The sequence below is a fragment of the Poecilia reticulata genome, chromosome 16 (assembly GCF_904066995.2).
Source record: "Poecilia reticulata chromosome 16, P_reticulata-male-v2, whole genome shotgun sequence".
NCBI lineage: Eukaryota > Metazoa > Chordata > Actinopteri > Cyprinodontiformes > Poeciliidae > Poecilia > Poecilia reticulata.
In genome coordinates this window covers 9,279,861-9,288,411 of record NC_088845.1, presented here as the reverse complement: position 1 = coordinate 9,288,411, position 8,551 = coordinate 9,279,861, and the positions used below count along the sequence as shown (strand labels likewise).

The following is an 8,551-nucleotide window of genomic DNA, read 5'->3' as shown; positions in this document are numbered from 1 at the left end:
GATTCAACTCGACTTTAGCCAGTAGTAAGCCCAACATATGATTTCAATTAAAAAGCAGTGTAACTTGTCCTGTTTTTAGCTTTGTTTAACATCTTCCAGCTCAATATTGTCGCTTGTTGTAACTGTAGAATGAGGCAAATACAAATCTTCGGAGATGTGTGATTGATGGAAGCAGAAAGGGGTAGGACTGTATGCGCAATTTGCTGTGTGCTGCACTTATTACAGTCTAATCAACTGCTGCACCCTAATTTCTGTCTTTCCACAACAGGGTGACCTACCTTCTCCTCTATTTAGACAAGAAACAGTTTTACACAACATTATATTGTGCATTCTGACTTAGTTTGCTCTTTGTATGTATTGAAAGCTTAATAAATGCGCTGCAGAAGCCTGAACCCAACCCAGTCCGAATTTTGGGTCGGGCTCTGGCTATAAATCTAAACTCTGTTGTACACTGCTAAAGGTTCCAAGGTCAAGATAAAAAAATGCATTAACATCAAACTCGTGTTAGTCAGCATGTTGCCAGTGCTTTGCATGCATTATTTCTCTTCTATTGTCCTAGCTATCATAAACTTTATTTTGTAATTGCTGAACAGGGGAACAGATTATTTCAGACTGCTGAAATATTTGGTTTCCCCCTTTGGCAAATAAAGACCAAATGTTTCAAAATTCTTAATGGTTGTTGCGAGTCATCTGTCATATTTTACATTAGAATATGATTTTCCAGAAAGCCTACACTCTCATCTTTTGCCCTGCTATCAGCTAGTTTCCATCCTCTTATATTAGCTATAAAAAATTATAAATATACAACGTGTTGGAGAACCATGTGTGGTGACTGACTTTTGTGTCAGGCTTAAGTGACAAACGTTGGAAAAAATACCGATCTAGGCGAATAAGAAAACAACTTAAAACTATGTAGGAAGACCTCTGCACATATTTATTTTTACAAATGTGTTATTGTTTTTAACAGCAGTTGCCGATTCAACTGAATGTTACAACCTTGGCATGATTATGCAAGTTGTTTTACCAAGGAATCGAACAAATGGGCCGTGAAAATTGTGGGATCCGCCTCTCTGGCTGCAGTTCGCGCTCCCCGACACAGGGGAAACAGATTTTCAGAGAGGATCAGTATTTCGCACAAGAGCGCCTGTAAGAGCCAAAACGTTAGCGACAGAGGCATCACTACAAGAAATCCCTTTAAACACAATGAAAAACAGTAATCTTACCAGTCTGAAGGTAACTCTCCTGCCCATGGGTTAAACAGCAGCTGTGTGCATGAAGAATCTCTCTTCCTCGCCCTCCTGAACGCAGGTGAGTGAGTGATGATCCACAGGCGTCAACAGCCTGGCTCCGCTCAGCCTAATCATCAGATCAAACGCAGTAGCGTTAGCTTCGGCGCTAGCTTAGCTTAGCATACTGATATGAGCTCAGTCCTGGAAACACAGTTCAGCTGGTTCTCGTGATGCCACGCATTTCTAAACTCATCTGTAGTCCAGAAACAAAGAGCAGCCATCCAACCATAATGTGACTTGGATATACAGTTTTCAGGCCAGAAGTATGGTCCGCTATACAACAGCATGAAAAAATCCCATCTGCATGGCAGTTTTTCTTCTGGCTTCCGGTCTACCAGTAGGACACTCAAAACGGCAAAACCATATATATCTATTAGAAAAAATGAAGTAGAGCTGGGGTTTACTTTTTTCTAACATGAAAAAACAAATATAGCATCAACCCAGGAAATAATAACTATACTTTTTATGACCGACATATTTAGAAAAACAATACTTTTTTATTACCTCTGGTTTGGAAAATAACGTCATCCTGTAAACAAAAGTAACATTTTCTGAATAACTATGCTTCTACAAATATATTATACAGAATACGTTTCTGTAATAAAAATGCATATCACCTAATTTTGCCTGGGTTGCTAGGTGAGGAGCTGTACTTGCTCATTGTGACTTTACAATTGGAAGATTCATGAAATGTCTCATTTTCTAGACACCAATAAACATTGACTTATTACCAGAAAATGGCTAGATTTCTTTTAGCGCTTTGGACTGTTTGCAGAAGCGGTAGAGACCAAAATGGATGTACAGAAAGTTAATTGTGCATAACTTTTTCCCTATAAAAGATGGCGATTATTTCTCAAACTTTTTGTAGGATTGGCAGACATCGTTTCCCGTGCTTTCATAAACCTAACTTTTATTAAGTCTTTAGTGGGCAGTGTAAAACAATGTGCTTGCTGTGTGTAGTATACAAAAAAGAAGAAACTTGCATAATTAAAGACAAATTACAGTTTATTTTTTTATTTTTAGAATTCGTATTTTCAAAATTCTGATTAGATAACATCAATTTAAATCTCTTGCTAATTTTTTGACAACTCTTCTTGATGATAGAGTTGAAGCCCATGGCTTAGTTTAGTGTTTCTACATCCCGGTGTTGTGTCCTTGATGTTCTGTCCATTTCTCTTCCCTCACTGCTTTTCTCCCTGCTCTTTCACCTGTTCCTCACAGCGTGAAGATTTTCTAATATCCATTACTTCCACCAGGGTCACTACAATCCCACTGGGTCCGCCAAAGACTTGGCAGGTGCCGATAAGGGCCCTGCTCCAGACACTGTAATAGCTTAACAAATCCCTCCATGACCCAGAATCCCCTTCACCAGCATGGCATCTCACTATTTTCCATAAAACTATTAAAATCTACCTGGTGTCATACTGGGTGAGGGGACTCTGGGGATGTGGAGCACTCTGTCTTGTATGTACCAATGTCTCTCTGCAAAAGCAGTAAAGAAACAGAAAGAGAAATCAAAATTGCAGCTCAACTCTTGCAGGGAGCATATTGTGTTTGTGAGCAGGATCATGGACTTTTAATCTGATATTGGTGTATCTCTTATTCACCCAAGCATGGTCGGCACCGAGCTTAAACTATGCTCAATCTTGCTTGCTTTAATTTTCTCTCATCTATTCTTTCCCACTTCTCTGCCTTATACTCAAACACTGAGGGTCATTTTGGCTCAGCGTCCTGGAGCTTTCATCCGATAATGATACCCGCTTCAGTGGATATCAAACTACAGCTCCACCCATTTCCTTTCACCCCGTCTAACACCCAGCTTTCATCCTGCCAATCATGCTTTAGCCTCATTCAAGTGGCAATAGTGTTAATGATTCATTTCCCTTGTAATCCCTGCTCAGCCTGATAAGCTTGTAATGGCTGCCGTTATTTGCGACTGTTTTCCATTGTTTGTAGTGTTAAATTAAGCCTCAGTGATCCATCCTGGTAGCTCTTCTGAGCAGAAGAAATACCCTTAGGAATGAACCACTAGCCACAAAGATGGTAAAATATGTGTCTGTAAATAAATTATTATGTAGAGCAAACAAATGTATAGGATTAAAAAACTTCAGATATGCATGAAATGATGTGCTGTATGCGTCTTGTGGCTTTCTTACTCATTTCATATTCAAGTTAATTGTACAGTCAGCTAAAAAAACAAAAACAATAAAATAACAACAAAAATAAATATATATGTGTAAATTCTAGAGGGAATTCTAGAAGACGCTATTTATTATGGGAAATATGGGATAACTTGGTACCAGTATTGCATTATTAGGTAAACCTTTTTTGATTGAGCTTTTGACATTTTTGCACTTTTAAGAAACCCATAGCAACTAAACTGAGGTATTGTCATCAGAAAACACAAGTTAAAAAAAAAGCTAATAAAAAAGCACATCAGCATAATTTGCTACAAGGCAAAACAAACATAAAAAAGATCACAAAACATCCTCCAATCTTTAAAGCTAGAGCTCATGAGTGCTTTAAACTGCTACTTTTCTATCATTCACTTGCAACACACTGTGCTCCGTTGCCAAAAGCAATGACAATGCAATGGCAATGGAGCACTGAGACTGAGTGGAAAATATAATTGTTCAGTCCTCTTTTAGTGGCAAGGTGTTTCACCCTGCAACATTTAGTGGATATGATGGTGCACGTGTTTATGGCATGAATGTGAGTACTGTCTTATGTCCAATGAGATGGTTGCAAAATTTCCTATCATGAGACAGTATGACTACAATAATAAACTGTTGATTTGTTTTAAGTCTCTGAGTCTAAAGAAAATATATATTTTTTAAATATAGGATCTTTAATTAGTCAGGTAACATTTTGAATGTTCATTTATAGATACAATTTCTCCTTTTAACCTGTGTTGAAAGTGTAAGATACAGTATGTAGTTTTTGATTTGCATAATTAATAATCTGTGAGTATATCTAATTTTGACAAACATTGGATTTATTTCTTGATTTTATAAGCTGCTGACTGAATTTTCGTAAAAAAATGATGGTTCATCATAGTTCACCGAAAGGGCTGCAGCCAAAGGAGCCCCCTAGTTCACATGCTGACCTTAGAATTATGTTGCTCCTTTGTTGAAACGTTTTAGACATACCAAGTGTTTTAAACCAAGAAAAAAAAAAACGCTAAAATAAAACACACTGCTAGTAAACGGGGGGGAAACCTGCTTGAGGGATTATGTTTTCATGTAGGATATTACTTCAAGCAAATGCTTTTTAAATGCCAAGACAGGCATCTGGTTTTCTGACCCGAAAAATGAGTTAAATGAAGTCTATAATATTCTAATCACCACACAGTATCTGTCAGGGCAAGGTGAACACCGGCCTGCTCATAAAGACATCACGCTAAACATCAGTGGAGCACACCGTGGGTAATAACAAGTTTCATGAAGCCATAAATCTGCCTAATCTAATGATTTGGCTCACCTGCTGCACCACTTTGGTGTGTCATGGTGCCCACTTGTCATTTCAAGGGAATGTGTCTGTGAGGTGTTAACGGTTTCCCTCAGTTGGACAGATTTATTCTGCTTCTGACTGGATATCTGACAATATCTAATGTAGCATGGAGGAAAATAGAGCATAATAATTCCCACAATTAAACCCCATCCTTTTTTTTTTTTTTTTTTTTTTGCTTGTGGTGAATTGCATTGATGTCAGCAAAAATGGCCTTTAGGCCTCAGTGTGTGCACCTCATTCCAAAGCTTTTATCAAAATGCATCTCATTCCAATACATACGGATGTTTTAATTTCTTTTGACATTACTAGAATGTAATGTTTTTTAATGTAATACCTTCTTCAATTTAAAAACAAAACCACTAGCTTAAACAAAGATACTTTGTTTAAGGAAAAGAATGATTCAATATCATGATATGAAATGTTTCTTCTGTAACAAAACATCAAACTTTCCCTCAAATGGAAAGGATGCTACCTCCATTAAAGACTAAAGATCTTTTCAATAAGTAGCCAAACAGTCATTTTAATAAAACTTTTTATTTTTTTTAACCTAGTGTCAAGGACACATCTATCCATTGGATCTTTATGCCCTGAGAGTCTCTTCAAAAAGCAGCTTTGCTCCATTATAAAAGCTTCCAATTACAGAAGGTTGCCAAGCGTTATGAAAGTCACCTTAGTTTTTTGCTATTTGTGAGATGTGAGATTATGGAGGGGGGAAAAAAAGTCTTATCATACCTTTCATACGCAAAATAAACAATCACTGAAGTGTGCACCCTTGGGTCTGCAATAACAATCACCACTGCAGTCTTCCATTAGCAGGTTCATGGCACAATACTAGTGTGTAGATAATTGCTGCATCGGATTTCAGAGAGCTTTGCCTTAATAGAAAAGCTTTTAAAGTTACATCAAAACGTTTGAATATTATCTCAAAGCTGTGCCATTTTAAGCCACTCTTTTCATGATTTTCTTTGTATTTGGTTCCGTGATAAGTGATTTAAATCTTTCTTGATAAAAAACGGAAATGTCAGTGTTCTCTAAACTTCAGAATTAACACAATGGAGCTCAGAAAAGGATTTCATAGACTGAATAGATCTTAACTTACTCCTTAAGAACAGTAAAGAAACATATTCTTTTTTTTTTGGGTATGATGTTCTGTGTTGGTTTTTAAAGTCTTGCTATGTGATGTTTTGAAGGGCTTATCAAATGATTGAACCACATCAGAAACGTCAAATGGTGCCAAACATCATCCTGCTTGAAGGAGGGGTGGACATCATGCCCTACTTCTCCTGAGGTAGCTGGTGCACTTGAGTTGTTGATGTGGTTATGGAGTCAATTAAGTAAGCCACCCACTTCTGAAAAGTTTAACTGTTGTTTCATGTTTTTTTTTTTTCCCATCTGTGAAGAAATGACTTCGTAACCAGTTCCCAGACTGAGAGATGTTTGTTTGTGTTTAACCTGTTATTCTCATATCAGCACGATTTGTTGTTTTTGGATTAAGATGCCTTTAATCTTTCTTAATCTGGTCAGACAGGCCATTTTTTGTGATTTCTTGATTCTGTCATTCTGACCATAATCAGGCCTGGGGATAGCAACAGAAATTTGAACTCTTTGAAAAAAAGGTGATTAAAGTTAATTAATGACTTCCCAGTGCATTGCTTCCCTTAAGAAATTAAATGAAATCAACCTGATTAAATACAAAATTGCCTTTTGCATTTAATCAGGTTGTCTTTGGTATAAAAATGTGTCTGATCTGATACAGTTAAGTGTGATTAAAAAAAATAAATGAGGCAAATATATATATTTTTTGTAGCACTGTTTTTGATGGTTTCATTTAAACAACCTAAATGATTTCCAGCATTCCCATTCAGACACAGTTTGTCTTTCTTTTCTTTATAATTTAGTGGCTCATAACCAAATTTGTGGTGCAAGATGACAGTTGGTATTCTTACAGGATTTGTCACAGTTTACTCTCAGAGCTGTTGGTAATAAGCAAAATTGCTCAGTTTAGCAGTATCAATGTGTCGACGTGAACATTGAGATATTGTAAAAGGAATATTGTAAAATAATGAAATATTGTAAAAATATTGATACGTGAAATGAAATACTAGAACAATGTTTGCTGACCATTAAAACCTTGTCTCAGGAAAAGACATTGCAATATATACTGAACATGTGGAGTAGAACTGGAGGTCAAACAGCCTGTAATGATTGGTGGTGACAGCTCCACCTTCTGAGACAAAGGGTGTGCATGACTGTTTGGGCACTGGGTTGAATTGGCTTGGAAACTAGTAGAGACTTGAAGATGAATAGTTTTCTATAGCTTCATATGCATGTGTGATTGGATGCAGTTTTTCTATGAATTTTAGATTGATCATGTTTTAAATGCTTGCACTGGTAAGTCAGTCTAGATCAGTCTAGATCAAAGATGAAAATCTAATTGGTAGATAAACTTCTAAAGCTGCCTTCCTCCTTCTGCTAAGTTCTGTTTTTTCTCAGTGGTGACTCCTGCTGTTTGTGAAGTGAAATCTAGCAAGTTTCTCAAAATAGACTCCAAAAAGACTTTTTGGAGTCTGATCATGCTGACAAAGTTAAATTAATCCTTTTTGTTAGGTTTAACTATAACTCCACAATAAACATCTTGTTTTTTTTTTTGTGGTTTAAATGGTGTGTTGATCAGCATGACGTTTTATTCACACTATTTTGATTTTCTACAGAGAGTTGTGCCAATTAATTTGGGATTTTTATTTTTTGTTAAATTCACATTTTGTCATTCGTAAGCAATTTATAAGGTCCGCTCTTTGACACATTAACTTACTTTTATATAGAATAATCTAAAACTTAGTTTTAGATTATAAAGCTTACACATGTGTTAGAATCTCAAACGTCAGCTGCCATTATGTTCTAAACCGTGTGTTTCACACTCCAATCTGCAACTTTTAGAGGTGCTTTAGCTTGAACACATTTAAATATTGTAATTAGGTCAACAGAAACAGTCCATAAAAAATTATTGGCACGCTGGGGAGGTAGTTCAGTCATTCATTTTGGTAGATTGAGCCAGGGATGCTTTTAAATGTTTGGGCCTCAAGCAAGCAGTTGTAGCCATAAGGCATAATTTCCTCAACATAAATTGGAATCAGATTTAATAAAAGGGATTTGCTCATCTCTGACTGTTTGAGACTTTTTACTTTATTATAAAATCCTATTTGAATCTATGAACTGTTAGTTTGAAAATGCCTTAATGGTTCTACTGTATATTTTGTATCAAATTTTCTTTACTACTTCTCTGTTCAGAATATCTCAACACAAACTCATCACAGTGAAATAACTTTTATAGAAATATACAAATATACATGTTGATTTAACCAGTTGACCTTGATAATATTTTCTTCTTTTGTCTTCAGCCCACATTTCATAGATGGCTTGACCACCTCCAGATGACATCGGCCTCCAGTATTTTAGGCCTTAATTTAAAGGAATATGTCTTGCCATTGTGGGGGTGTGTTGTGCTGGCTAATCTGCCCCTGGAGATACGTCTTAAATTAGAACGTACCAACAGCGACTCATGCTACCTTTGTTGTCGTCTGAGGGCTGGAGGTCCTACTGTTCTAGCCTTTCTGCCATATTTTGATGTGCTCGGCATGCAAGTACCCCATGTTCTCTCAATGGTATGTTATTTTTGGCAGAGACACTGAATTCAAGATGTAGACCACTCAAGTCAGTAGAATTAAGAGAGCATGCTATTTATTCTTGTTAAA

General features: G+C 36.6%; 1 long non-coding RNA gene across 1 annotated transcript; it reads right to left on the bottom strand.

Annotated features, from left to right (window-relative positions):
* Window positions 1–913: 913 nt before the first annotated feature.
* LOC103477812 (uncharacterized) lies at window positions 914–1,813 on the bottom strand. Its single transcript, XR_535700.2, has 2 exons — window positions 1,224–1,813; window positions 914–1,144 (listed from the first exon to the last, which is right to left on the bottom strand). It is a non-coding gene; the product is annotated as an uncharacterized LOC103477812 (long non-coding RNA).
* Between the last annotated feature and the right edge of the window lie 6,738 nt (window positions 1,814–8,551).